We start from the raw sequence: 14079 nt of genomic DNA on the forward strand, positions 1-14079 counted from the left end.
GCTGCCAAAGTGCGTGTATTTTGCTGACGCCGCCTGCTGTTGCATAACTTCATAAATTACGTGCCTTTTTAGTGTTGGAGGATTCTTTCTGGGAATGCTGCACGTTTGTAAGGTGCATATGAGGTTTAATAAGACGATGGGTGTGTGTTAAACACGAGTGATGGCGCCATCTGCCGATTACGACGAGTCAATGCGTTTCAGTACTATGGACAGCTCTGCAATCTGCATTTTTGTATGTGTAAAGTTCGCTTAGGTCTGGGAAGCCGGTGAGGACTGAGCCATTGTGAGGCACATTGTTACTGCACATGGACCGGGCATCTACATTGAGATATCTGCAGAGTAAAAAGGGAGGGGGGATTTAGATAGATTGAAAAGAAAAGGCATTACGTAAGACTGTCAGTGACTCAACGACGAGTATTAAAAAATCAAGCCCCAATGCCATTTCTGTGCACATGGTGTCTATAATAGTAAACTGGGAACATGGTTAATTATTAACTGTTTCCCCAAAAATGTTGCTCTTGTTGATTTTTGGCGGATTTCATATGAGAAGCACTTCAATTAAAATGGAAAAGGATCTGATTATTAAAAGATGCAGATTAGATGCATGTGATAATGGCATGACAGAGCCGTTCAGAGGGCCTTGCTGTCCCCTCATGTGAAGCTGTGGCAGTGAGTATGTTTCCATGGGTCTGCTTGCCGTGGTATAAACAGGAATGCTGTCTTCGTAACTAGGCAAGTTCAGTGTAAATAGGAGCAGTCAATCTGAAACTCTTTTCTAATACTGGTATGTTTTTAAACTTTATTGGGCAACTCAGCTTTTTCTATTATGTTATTTACTTGTTTTAAAAACAAATGATTTGCGTAGTTTTGTACCATTTTCGTGCAATGCCACTGAAATCTTAATATTGTAAACCTTGTTACCTCTGTATCTGCTCTACAAAATGCTGCAAAAATTCAAGCTGCCTGCATAAGCGGTTAAACACGACAGGCTGCTTGGCGTAGAGTGAAACTTTACGGAAGTGTCTCATTGGCTTGCCCCCTCCCCCCCCCCCCCCCCCCCCCCATGGACCGAGTTGAGAAGCACTGTTTTAGTTGACATGCTGTGAAAACCACTGACCTCCCTGGCAACACTACAAATAAGGTATTTACTGGACTTTGATATCAAATAATTCCCAACACAGCAGAATTTTCCCCCTGAGCCCCCCAAGGCAACAGGTTGTCATCTAAACTAATAAAATACAAGAGCCCTGTATGTCTAGTAGCCATTGCTGTATGCTTTAATTTAAGTCATATGTCATACCGAAGACTGACAACAGCTCCCTCCCTCAAAATACATCAAACTACTAATCATAGAGAACGAGCAATCTCGAATAGCCCAATTGTTCTGTGGAGACAGGTTACCATAGGAGATGAATAAAGTGGGTTTTTCCTGATATGTAGGCCTGCCATTGTAACCCACATACAGTTAATTTGTCCCTTAGACTGACTATAAGCTGTTGTACTCCTTGCCGCTGGTGAAAATGCTGAAACGTCATGTACGATCCTTTATCTCACTCCCACCATGTTGCTCCCTGACTCAAAGGCTTATTTCTGTCTCAGGATGGTATCATAACCTGTAAACTAATAAAAACTTAACTGAAGTTTACTAAATTATACATCATGACTCACAGGCATATCACTGGCCATTTACATTTGAGCCAGGGGTGGGCAATCCTATACTTAAGGGGCTGGTATGTTTGCGAGTTTTCTTGCAGTTCCCTAATTAGATGGCTAATTGGTGGACTGTTTGACTGAAGAGTCCTCACACCTGGGTTTGAACAGCTGAACTAAAGGTTATCCCAAAAAGCTGCATACACACTGGTCCTTTGCGGATAAGACTGCCCACCCCTGATTTTGGCTATTTACACATAAGTCATTTTCCCTTTTAAAACAGCATTCTATCAGGATTCTGCTGAGGAAATTCACTGCAGCCTTAAAGGGTTACTTGAATTTCTGTTGTATGTGTTTAGCAGGGTTAGAGAGTTAGGCCAGCTGGCCTCCTTGGAGCAGCTGAGGTTCAGGGATCTTCTCAAAAGCCCGAAAGTGGTACCATTTCTCTCCCAACCCAGACACAGGACACAAATCCGTAATCTACCATGATACATACTTCTATCCCCCACCCTGGATTGATCCATCTTACATTTCTGAAGATTAGAGATTATATTTACATTCCACCGATGACTTTCAGAAAAGTCAAACACAGACTGGTGTTTTGTCCTAGCAACCTAATTGAACCTGGCCTGGACTGGGAAATGTAATCCCCATGGTTCTCTATCCCAATACTGTCCCTACTGTTGCACATATACGAATAGGCATTTAATCTAAACTGCTTTGGCCAATTAGATTCAATCAACAAAATCAGTCATATGTTTTAAAATCAACAGTAAGACCTATAAAGATTTCATGTCTGACGTCATGCTCCAGGAAACGAGATAGTGATTAAGTGGCCTGTCTCATCCAATCAAGGCACACAAAAATCATCAGTTTAAAAATTTTAAAAGGCATAATCGGCAGCTTCAATACATATTTTTAATTCATATGTGACAAAAAAAGCTGAGGTACCTTGAAAGACTGTGGTAGCAATGAAATTAGAAAGGTACAAAGACCTAGTCTGTCAGGCACTGATTCCTGGAACGTGTGATATTAACGGCTGTTAGTGTCCACTTGTAATATTAAGATAAATATATTGAGGCTAAATGGATTTGTAGCAGCCTCCAACCTCTGCACATGGCTGATATTAATTTGATTTGTGGCTGGCGTCCTCTCTGCTTTGTGGCATACTGTTCCCCTCAAGCTGAGTCTTTTACTTGTGACCTGTTCTCTCTGGGGTCTTTCAGAGAATTATCTTGGCTTGTGTATTATGCTGCCTAGTTATTTTCAATTGTTTGAAGCACTTTTTGATCATGTTTACCTTGTATCCATCTCATTTTTGAAATATCCTTTCAAAATGCTGTACATCTACTGTGGAAACTGCTAATGATAGACATCTCTTTCTCAAAGTAAAAGATCGATTCCATTTTGATATCACTTTCATTGTTTACTTTTTAATGGAATACTCCTCCCTCTTAGTTCAGATATATTCTCTGAAAATAAATACGGACTTCATGTGGACAGACAGAAATCAAAAAGTCCTCTAAATTTGCCCATTGCCCATTTCTGCCTTTTGTATACAATACAAAACCATCCATTAATTTAACATCTTTGTTGCTTCAGGATTAAAAGTCCAATTTACTGGCATCTTTAGAAGAAAAAAAAACTTAATAAGCCACACAAAACTGACTTGTGTAAAACGACTTTCTTCGTAAGAGGCCCTTATTAATAAAGGGGTCACATTTTAATATGTTTATGCAGCCTGCTACTGGTAATTATCACTAGATTATTCTCAAGTGATTTCAAAATGAGATTATTATTTTTTTCTTTTCCAAGAAATAAAAGCTAATCCAGTATAAATAGGGGAGTATTTATTGATTTATGAGCCTCTGCTTCCTATTGCTTCTGGCTCTTTAACTCCTCCTTGGACCGCAGCAAAGGGAATTTACATTTATTTCGCAGATGCTTTTGTCTAAAGCCACACACATTTGGGAGAGCAGGGTCAGGCAGTTTGCCTGAAGCAGTTGGGGCTCTAGAGCCCAATGCCGGAATAACTCTGCCAGCACAAGATTTGAACCAGTGACCTTCAAATCCCAAGTATAGGGTCGTAACCCCCCATAGCTACACACCGCCCCAATTACGTAGCTGGTTACGCACAGGCTAATCATGGCAAGGCTAGCAGACCTCATTTCCTTGTGGAGAAAATGCCTATCATGCTATCGCTGTCTCCTCCCCCAGTTCAGGGATGAGCATTGAGGTCATGAGTCTAGAGGGGATAGTGCTGAGACTGTGATATGAATTTACAGTATGAATTTGATGCTCGCCTGAGTCTCGTTTCCCAATCCATCCCTATTCTCCTTTACATTTCACTTATTAGCAGGCACTTTTATCCAAAGTGATATACTTTGTTTTTTTGAGAACCCACGGTCAGCCAGTCCCTGGAGCAAGTATAATCTTGAGTCCCTTGCTCAAGGCCCCAATGCTAGTCATGGGCTTTAAACCACTGACCTTCTGATCATAGCCACAGAGTCACGACCCACAGAGTCAATCACTACCTCCTCCACAGAAGCCATCTATCTCTCTCCTAACCACCTCTGCTGCTCATGGAGTGGTCCTGGAGCCCATCCCCGGCAGGACCAGGCTGGGAAACACCTCCACAGTCTGCCAGTCCATCACAAGGCACACACTCTACAGCTCCATTTCTCAACCCGATGCTCGGGATCTCCAGCCGGTCCAGGTTTTCACTCTTCCAGGTTCTCTCTGCTGTCCAAAGATATACATGTAGGTAGTGCCTAATTGTTGTCTCTAATCTGCTTAAAGAGCATTGTTTCTCAAATTAGTTTTCAGGGACCCCCAGTCCATGTTTTTGTTTCCTTCACTCAACCACACCAGTAGGGAGCTGGGAGGGAGCAAAAACTGTTTGGCAGGGAGAAAAACATGCACTGTCTGGGGGTTCCCAAGCACCGGGTCGAGAAACACTGCTCTACAAGCGAACTAGAAATACCAGTTAGAGATTAGCTACATGTCAGCCTTTGGACTACAGGGAGAAACTGTAGAATGTGGAAGAAACAAGTATGACACAGGGATAACATACAAACTCCACATGCAAACTTAGTAGAGTTGGGATTTGAAACCTAATCCCTGGGCTTCTATGTTGTCCTGCATGCAAGCCCAATTCTAGCATCCAGTTTATCGCTTTTTAATGTCCTGGTGTTATCCTGTTCAAGCCAAAATTTTTGAATGTTTCAATACCACACAATTTTTGTTCTAGTCAGAAGATTCTTTTGGTGCAACAGTATAATTCAGTACACTATAATACTGTAGCTATTCTGTACCTCAGACACAGTTGTTGTTCGTTTATATTCTGTGATAGTTTGAGATTTAATTTGGTTGACTTGATGATGATCAAGATTGCTGCAGGTTTTTCAGCTTGTGAAAATCAGGCCTGCTCTTTCACCTTCGCTCATGTTCTCACTAACTAACCTGGATTATGTTTGTCATTGCTCTGTAGGGATCATTTCACTCTTGCACCCAGATGATACATACATTTGAAATTTTCTGTGCGTTGCCATCAAGGTCTCGAGGTCCTTAATCTTCTCCCCCTATGCTTTGCACTGCCTTAGTTAATCTAGATGTCATCGCTTGCAACATCCTTGTGCCAACGTCCAGAAGGTTGCAGGTTCAACTGCCAGCAAAGGAATTGTATCACAATTGGGCCAGTGAGAATGGCCCTTAACCTGAACTCCTCCAGATCCTGGCTGACCTTGCTCTCTCGCACTCATATGGCATTATGAACAAAAGCATCTGTGATCTACAGGCTTCTCGGCATCTCTGAGTATCTGAGTATCAATGTCTTTGTGATAGCGGACTGTCTTGTCTATCCATGTTGCCATGGACGCATGACTTGAAATATATAGTAATCATAAATCATAAAAGTAAACTTAATTGTCATCTCAGCAATATAAACATAAACAGTGAGTTGCGATAATGTGGATCCAGTTCATACAGTTTACAAAAAAGGCACGAAAAATACACATATATAAATAAAAACTAAACGGGAAGTAAAAATGTGCAATTTAGTACAAAAGGTATTTTTAGCATCCTGAAATTGTGTTGCAGTGAGGGTATTATGGAGCCTGACCACACGTCTGATGAAAGAGACACACCACATGACAGTTCTTTTCCTCCCTCTTCCCTGATCGAAGCTCATCGACTGCATTACAGAAAGCGAAAGCTGACGGGCGCCCCTGAGAAAGCAGCCCCAGTTCAGACGCATTGATTTAACGGGATGATCTATGTGCAAGTTCACGCTCTCAGGATGTGGATTTATTAGGCTTCGCAGTATAAGTGTATCCCTGCCACGGTGAGAAGAAATAAAAATATCAAAGGCTGTCTGAAAATGGGAGGCCGGATTCATGGACCAAAGCTCGGTAACTCAGTGACTTTGGTACTGTATTTCTGCTTCGTAGAGCAACCATGGCTGTCCTATAGAAGAAATAAAACCAGGATAGGACCTGCTGCACTTTTATTGAGCACCTGGAGTCCTTCACCTCGGTATTCTATAGTACGGTGGAAACTTCTTGCAAATGATGGTGGTTTTGAAGGATTTTTGATTTTTCAGAGGCCAGAATGTCCTTTGGGAAGTAATTGTATCGGTGAAGTAGATTTTATGGACATTAAATGACAATGAACAAATAATTTTGTGAGTTTCGTTATTAAAATATGTAATTATATATATTTATATTTGCATACAAAATTTTATTTAATTGGAAATAATACATAATTAGGTATTAATAATTGACCATGAAGGGGTTTGAAAAAAAAAACATGGACATACAAATTGATGAATTGTTTATGCATATATGCAATTATATTAAATAATTAAAATTACATTTTATTCTCACTCTACAGCTGCCATTTAGTTAGCAAAATGCTCCACTGATATATGCCCATCCATCTCTACCTTGAGTCACCTCCCCAAAGTATAGAAGTACAGACTTACAGTAACACTCTTGAAATCTCATGTCTTATCTTGCTGGTTACTAAACTTGATGGTAATCCCCCGAGCTGTCAATGCACACCTATCTGTCACTCTGACACTCACTGCTGTGAAGTCTCCCTTTGTTCCATCTCTTTGGTGTTGAGGCATCACAATAGTATCTCTGAAGACAAGGTAAGCTGGCTCCCTGAGTCTGTACAAGTGCATTTGGAGTGATGCTGCACTTGCATGGTGACCTTTGACTTTCTTCATAGGTGGATAGTTCAGGTCCACAAAGTAAAAATCCAGACCAAGATTTTATTTCAACCAACCAGTTCAGTATAAAGAGTCGCAGTCACAGAGTACTCAACCGGTTGGTTGAAACAAAATCTTGGTCTGGATATTTACTTTCTGGCCCTGAACTATCCACCTCTGACTTTTTTTACTTCATTATTTGACTTCATTCTTTCTCTGCTTTTATGGCTCGGATGGAGGGAAGAAGAGGATATGTAGTCTGGACCAAATTCCATAAAAGACTCTATCATATGAAATCACTTTGTATAATCTTTGCTTGGTCTTATTTTTTTCCGGTCTGTTACCATTCCTCTGTGATTCTGACAATCTTGTGGTTTTTAGAAGGTAGAGATAATTTTTAGTTGCTGATTCTCTAGATGGATCACTCATTAAGTAGCGGGGGGTAGTATTGGTAAAACTTACCAACTCATCTGCAAGGCAGAGATGCTTTAATGACTGGGGCAGGTCAAATCCACTATCAAATAGCAGAGAACCTATTGCATGCACTTTTTTACGAGTGCCTCTTCTAATCTTTTTAGCATTTGCTTTGTGTGTGTATGAATGAAGACTTTAGATTTGCAGGCATATTTCTTTCCTTCATGTACAACACAAAGTATTCCTGGTTATGTAGTTCTAGGTCAATGACAGATACATGAAAAGCTGCGTATCTTCACGTCAGCTGAGTATGTTTGGTTGCGGCAGCTAAGGTTTGCTGACTCGTCCGGGCCACCTTCTGGGTTCTCCTCCAGACCACCTCCTGCTCATCGTCTGTTTACCGCCAGCTTTTCCACCACTGCTTCCTTGGCGGTCCCGTGTCCTGCAGCGTGACCTCAACTGAAGTCACTCGACACCCACTGGAGTGAGGAAGTGATTCGGGCCAAGATATTACATAGGAATAAGCGCAAGGGCCATATCCTTTTTTCAGAGAAGCCAGTCAGAAGAGCTATTAAAGCAGGCATACAGTACTTCTTCTGGTCTCTCAGCTACCTCAGGACTCATGGGATATTGAAGTGGACTGTACTACAACTAATTTTGGGAATCATAGCCCTACCTGAGTCTTCAGCCCAGGTTTCAATAGCCTTGATAGAAAGAGTCCGTGCAGAGCCTGGACAGTAATTGAAGTACAGAGTTCAGTCCACGGCGACCTGCTTCTGAAGCTCAGATCGACGGCAGCCACCCACAGAGCTCTCAGTGTCCCCATCTTTGAAGGGATGTGCTGCCTCTGGTTTCTGTTCCCCGATGAAGTTATACATTGTCCTTGTCAGAAGTAAGAGCTTGCTACTTGGAGCACTGAAGGGTACCGTTCTTCGACCTGCAACGGGAGCAGCATCTTCGTGACGCTACCAACAATAAATACAAGTGAGATTTAAGAAGGATCCAAGCTTAAATCAGGACTCCTTCAATTTTCTCTCTGCATTGTAGATCTTGTAATTTATTTATTTACTTATTTTTAATTTAATCTAAGAAAATGCCCTGGTAGCTTGTATTCAATCCTATTGCATGCTTCAAAAAGGCTAACAAGTCAAGGGACATCTTGTCGTAGGCACGTTGCTTACCGTCAACCTCTACTTTATGCTCCAGTTTTTCACGCGTAAATCAGAAGAATCTGCATTATTCCGGTATCCATCCGCTCCCTTCGGTCCATGAGGAATTGGGGGGTGGAAGAACAGCATGTGGCCTAGTGTGTCCTATAGAAAACCTCTATGGAATAGCCCTAATTGCCTGAACAGTGACTTTGGAAAGCTATGAGAAGCAGATAATGCCCTTTCATATTGATGTGCCCTGCATCCTGTTAGCGTTTGCTGCTATTTTCCTAAGCTAACTCTTTCTTTAGCAGAACAGAGGGTCTCCTTTTTCACTAGGGCCTTATTAAATTAAACTGCGTTATAAGTGCGTTTTCGACTCTCTTTGAATTTCAGCACACAACCTCTAAAGTCCAGCTCCCTATCCCTATAACCCCCCCCGACAGCTCAGAGACTGCCACTTTGTGTCCGGTTTTACTGAAAATGGCATGCTTTACTGTCGGGGAGCAAGACTGAGTGCTTTTAGCTTGTGGTATCTGACTGACTGTGACTCAACTGCATCTTGAGTTTCAGGAGTGCATGACTTCCAGAGCTTCTGAAACATTTTTATGGTACTTTGATGGAATTACATTGTATAGCAGCTCTCCTCACTTCTGTATTTTTACAATTGACGGTAACCAGTATGGTTTATTGATTATCGGTATCTGCAGTTAGATGTGCTTTTGCTACATTTAAGTGCTATTCTCAAGGCCCTTTAATATTGAAGCGTTATAACTGTATAGTGTAATTTAGTCACTGAAAATATTTTACTATTAACCATTTGTGGGGGGGGGGGGGGGGTTGTTGTGTGCCTGATGCCTGGTAAGCTAATGGTCTATAACTCCATGTAGCTCAATTGTCAGGAAAACAAACAGTGTGTGACTGATTGCAGACCATCCGCTAGCTTTCCTGGTCCTGCCCAAGAGACATTGAAGCTGATGTCCTTTCAGACATCCTTATATTTTATTATGAATACGTTATTTAGACATTTCTTCCCAAACTATCTGAAGACACTAGTATTCATAATGCAGTCTAAGCTCGTGATGTGGAGCAGAAATTGATGGTTTCTATGGTCAAAAGGAGTTCAAAAAGTCTTTAAGTTTTCAATTTAAAATTCCCTTTTAAGCCGCATCAGAGAGTACAGAACGATCCTGAGGGCCTTCGTACAAAGCCAGAGAAGACGAACCTCGGACACGGGTACGAAAAGCCTATGATATAACCCCCCCGCCCCCCCACCGGCCTGATTTCTACAGTGAGCTCTTTGAAATGTGAAACACAGATCAACAGCCCCATCGACATTCGGCTGAGATCATACAACAGTGACGAGTCCTTCTGATGTTGCTGCTGGACGGGAACTGAGCAGTATACGTCACAAACAGCTTCTACTATTGTGACATAAACTGGGGAAAGGGTGACTGGTTAAGCACTAGAAGTCAAACTCTCAGTCATTTTAACATAAACAACATAGTCAACCCGTCAATAATTGCTGTATATAAGTACATAATTGAAGTATACAGTGCATAATAAGAATAAGAATTATACAGAAATAATTACATCTGGTACTGTACTTCAAGCCGGCAAACCGCTGTAGTCGCGCAACGTTTACCCAAACATTACAAATTAGCTTCTGTGTTCATTGTTACGAGCAATTGTATTTAACTCAAATTTTTGATATGATTGATTTTATAGCAATGCGTTCATAAGAGCAAGTTGTCCCATGGTTGTACGTTCTTAAGCTAGGAACTGCCTATGTATATGCCTTTAGAATTTTATAAAAACGTGTTTTCTATTAGCGTTTTATTGTTTATTGTTCTATAATGTAGGGCGAAAGGGCAGATATTTCGATAATGAAAGATAAAGGAAGCTTCCCAGAAGCACTTTCCTGAGAACCAGTATATTAGAGAAGCATACAAGTCCTTTAACATGAAATCTGTGATATAGCTGTGATACTTCGACATCATGCCAGCTTGTACCAGCTTGAGATGCTCCTGAATCCCCCGGCAGGCTTTTTACCTTGCAAATCAGGACAGGTCCAAACTGGATATACTCAGGTTGTTTGTGTGGTTCCTATAAAGAAGTCTCTAAAAGAGAAAACAAGGATGTGAAGTCATTGCAGGGTACACACATACGAACAGACACAATGGGCAGCTTAGATATGCTAATTTATAGAGCAGGAGAGACTGGTCTTGGTATTTGCAGTTCTTGTAATTTCTTATAAATCCAATGTTCCAATTACAATGCTTTGTGTAAAGATGATTTTTAAGGCCTGTTAACAGTAAGGGTACCGTAATATCCTCTGGGCCAAACACTACGGCAGGGTTGCCCAATTCTGGACCCGGTGGGCCAGGATCCAACACAATTTGAGGATTTCCCTGCTCAAACACATCTTAATCAGCTAATTACTGGTTTTAGTAGGTGTGTTTTAGCAGGAAAATCTGCTAACTGTGTTGTAAACTGGCCCTCCAGGACTGGAATTGGGGAACCCTGGTCCATGGGCTTTGGTTTCCGTACTTGTTCCTTCCTCAAAAGAGCATTCAGTGGGAGAGGAGAGATTCGTCTCTCTTGCTGATTCTGGTGTCCACAAATGTCATGTTTGTTCCAAAGGCCCAGGACTGATGCAGGGGACCATATTTTGTCACAAATGCTCCAGGGCCCATTTTAACTCTCAATCAATCAATCGATCAATCAATCAATCAATCAATCAATCAATCAATCAAATAGTCGAATCTCCCTCCAAACTGTGCAGATTTTGGAGAATCTGAATGTGTGATTGTGCCTGTCAGGTTGTTGGAGGTTTTCGTTCATTTCTTTTTAGGTTGAGCGCCTTTCTCTTCTTGTGAATATTTTCTATCCAGAAAATGCTTTTTTTTTTTTTTTTTTTTTTTACACTTTCAACTATGTCATGATCAGGGTTGAACAGATGTTCATGCACTGTTAGCAACAACGCAGGGAGGGACAGGCTGGAATAGAGTCTGCCTTCGGAAGTCAGATGGGGATAAGTGCATTTCCATGTCTCAGACTAATGTGGCACGGAACTCTCAGGATCACATTCAGTGTCTTTTTTTTTTTTACTATCCCACAAAACAACAAACGTAACAGTATGAAGCAGAGGCAGGAACACAGGTACCTGGGGACTGTTACTGCAAGCAGTAATGGGAAGGAAACAAAAACCGAACCTTATATTGTCAAGGACCTAAACAATAAATCTGTTCAAGGCTGATTTTTTTGGGTTAACGGGATCTTCAACTCAGCGGGGATTGAACGCTCTAATTCCGATCATATCCAGACGTCGTAAAATATGTTAAAAAAGATATTTTCCTGTCTACCATAAAATATTTCATATATCCATCCATCACCTATCACTCTTCCGTCGCTCACACCCTCTCGTTCAGTACGGGGATAGTTAGGAGCCTATTCCAGGACCTACAGGACACGTGGCAGGGGACGCCCTGGATGAGATGTCAGTGGCCTTATTTTAGAAACTCCTATTACAGATTTATAGCTCATAAAAAGCTGCCCTAACTGTGCCGCTGACTTTCCGATTTTGCCCTCTATAACTCGTCAAGACCTTTTATTCCTCTATCTTCTGCGTCTCTTTTTTCCCTTTCGTCTATGGATTACACGTGCTAGGTTAATTGCCAGCATTCGTGGTGGAAATAGCAGGATTGAATTGCCATGGCCTCTTTCCCCATCTGTCGCCGATGGGGTGGGCGACATTGCAGGCATAGAAACCTGGACACAGCCCTGCTGCGACCAAATTGTAGGTGCAGGCATCGAGCGGCCGCTTTCCTGCCTGGAGAGGTTAGTGGCGGACGAAGGGGGTCTCGCTTTTGATTGCTATTGATCAAGTGTTAGTGAGGTTCATATAACTCACATCCGTCCCCCTGCCCCTAACCCCAAAACCATCAACTGCCGCAGCTTCCCCATATAGATGCACCTCAGGTTCCAGCTGCTGTCTGGGAAAAAGGCTATTCTGCTAAAGACCCTATTTTTCTCCCCTAAAATAATTAACATGTTTTTCCTCTGCCTCAGAGATACGAGTCTCCAATAAACCTGGTACGGACAGGAGGGGGAGATAAGCGAAGAAACGGTGGTGATGAATGTAAATCATGCTGCAGTAAAGAAACGGCACAATTAACATTTTGTTAATGCTGGTAAAGAGAGGGATGAGACACACTTCCCCACGGTGGAGTGAGAGAGACGCGGTGGTGATTACAGCCTCACAAGGGAAAGTCATGCCGGCACAGAGAAAGAAGCCAGTACGATAAAAATTAACAAATTAAGCATTTGTTTTTGGTGTTGTTTCGGTCTGTGGCTTAGGACTCTGTGTGCGCGATACAAAGGTCATGGGTTCAAATCCCATGGCTGGCAAAGTGATGTCACCGCTAGGCCCTTGAAAAAGGTTCCGGAGCCCCAGTCACTCCTGGGAATGCCTGACCCTGCTCTGTGATCCTCTTTTGTGTGTCGCTTTGGACAAAAGCTTCTGGCAAATAAATGCAAACTGGATACATTTTTTTCCTGCCCACTGCAGTGTTCTTTTGGAGCAAGAAAAAAAATGCAAAATCCAACTGTTTTGGACTATGGCCTGTGATCTGACTTGTTTGTAAACAATAACAGGAGTCATTAGAGCAGGAAATGTTCAAGAGTCCTTTTGCTGGCAAACTTCGAGTTGGATGCGAGAGCTAAATGCAGTCTTCAGCAGTTTTGCAGACTGCAACAGGGATCCCTGCAGCATTTCATGCATCGAGTTGAATCCTAATGCTGCATCTGCAGCACATACAAAGTTGATTGAAGGGGAGCATCCCAACCCTATTCTGGTGAAGCCCTCCTTCAGCACTGGCACTTCACTACATAGCTTTTCATTCATATTTAATGCTCTTCTTTGCATATGTTTAGCGTATGGGACAAAAAACATGCTTTTCAACCTGCCACAGCACTCAAAATCATGAAGAATACCACGATATTGACCCATGAGACATATTTTAGACCACAATAACAAATACAGGTGTAAGTGCCTGAATTTTATAAAGTAAATAAATACAAGATAAAATAACACGATAATGACCCAAAAAGTGAGTCTTGAGAAACTCTCTAGTAGCAGTCAATAATGTAATAACTGCCAATAGCATAATAACTGCCAATAACATGGCCATTTTTCCAGTCTTAATGTAATAAAAGTCAATAATTGTCGTAACCGTGTGCAGAGCAATCCAAAAAACGGGGTTTTATTACAGACAGCGCACAACACGATAAAGCAACATCAATGACCGGACTGGGGAAACAGACTTGAATGCGGACTAAATAAACACGAGTACTCAAACTGACAGAAAACAGCTGGTTACAATCGGGGTAGAACACTCGGTTAATGAAGGGGCGTGGCAAACATGAGGATCGTACGAGCAGGTCATGACAATAATGTAACAATTGGGCAATAATGTAATACATTTTCTGAACCAATAACGTAATAACAGATATGCAGATAATGTAATGGGTTTTTACATTATTGGCTAGTTGTTACATTATCGACTTTTTACATTAATTTGGCCGGAAGACCTTAATTCGCTTTTTTATCAGCCCTCACATTAAAAGTAAACAATTGGGGGTGCAGCAGCGATG

The 14079-nt window shown here is 41.7% G+C and overlaps 1 protein-coding gene across 1 annotated transcript in view; it reads left to right on the forward strand.

The window, feature by feature from the left end:
• The window catches only part of LOC125723170 (gamma-aminobutyric acid receptor subunit beta-1-like), an 86424-nt gene that overhangs the window by 1091 nt on the left and 71254 nt on the right, over window positions 1-14079 (forward strand). The window lies entirely within an intron of this gene.

This window comes from Brienomyrus brachyistius, unplaced genomic scaffold, assembly GCF_023856365.1.
Source record: "Brienomyrus brachyistius isolate T26 unplaced genomic scaffold, BBRACH_0.4 scaffold46, whole genome shotgun sequence".
In the NCBI taxonomy this organism is placed as follows: Eukaryota; Metazoa; Chordata; class Actinopteri; order Osteoglossiformes; family Mormyridae; genus Brienomyrus; species Brienomyrus brachyistius.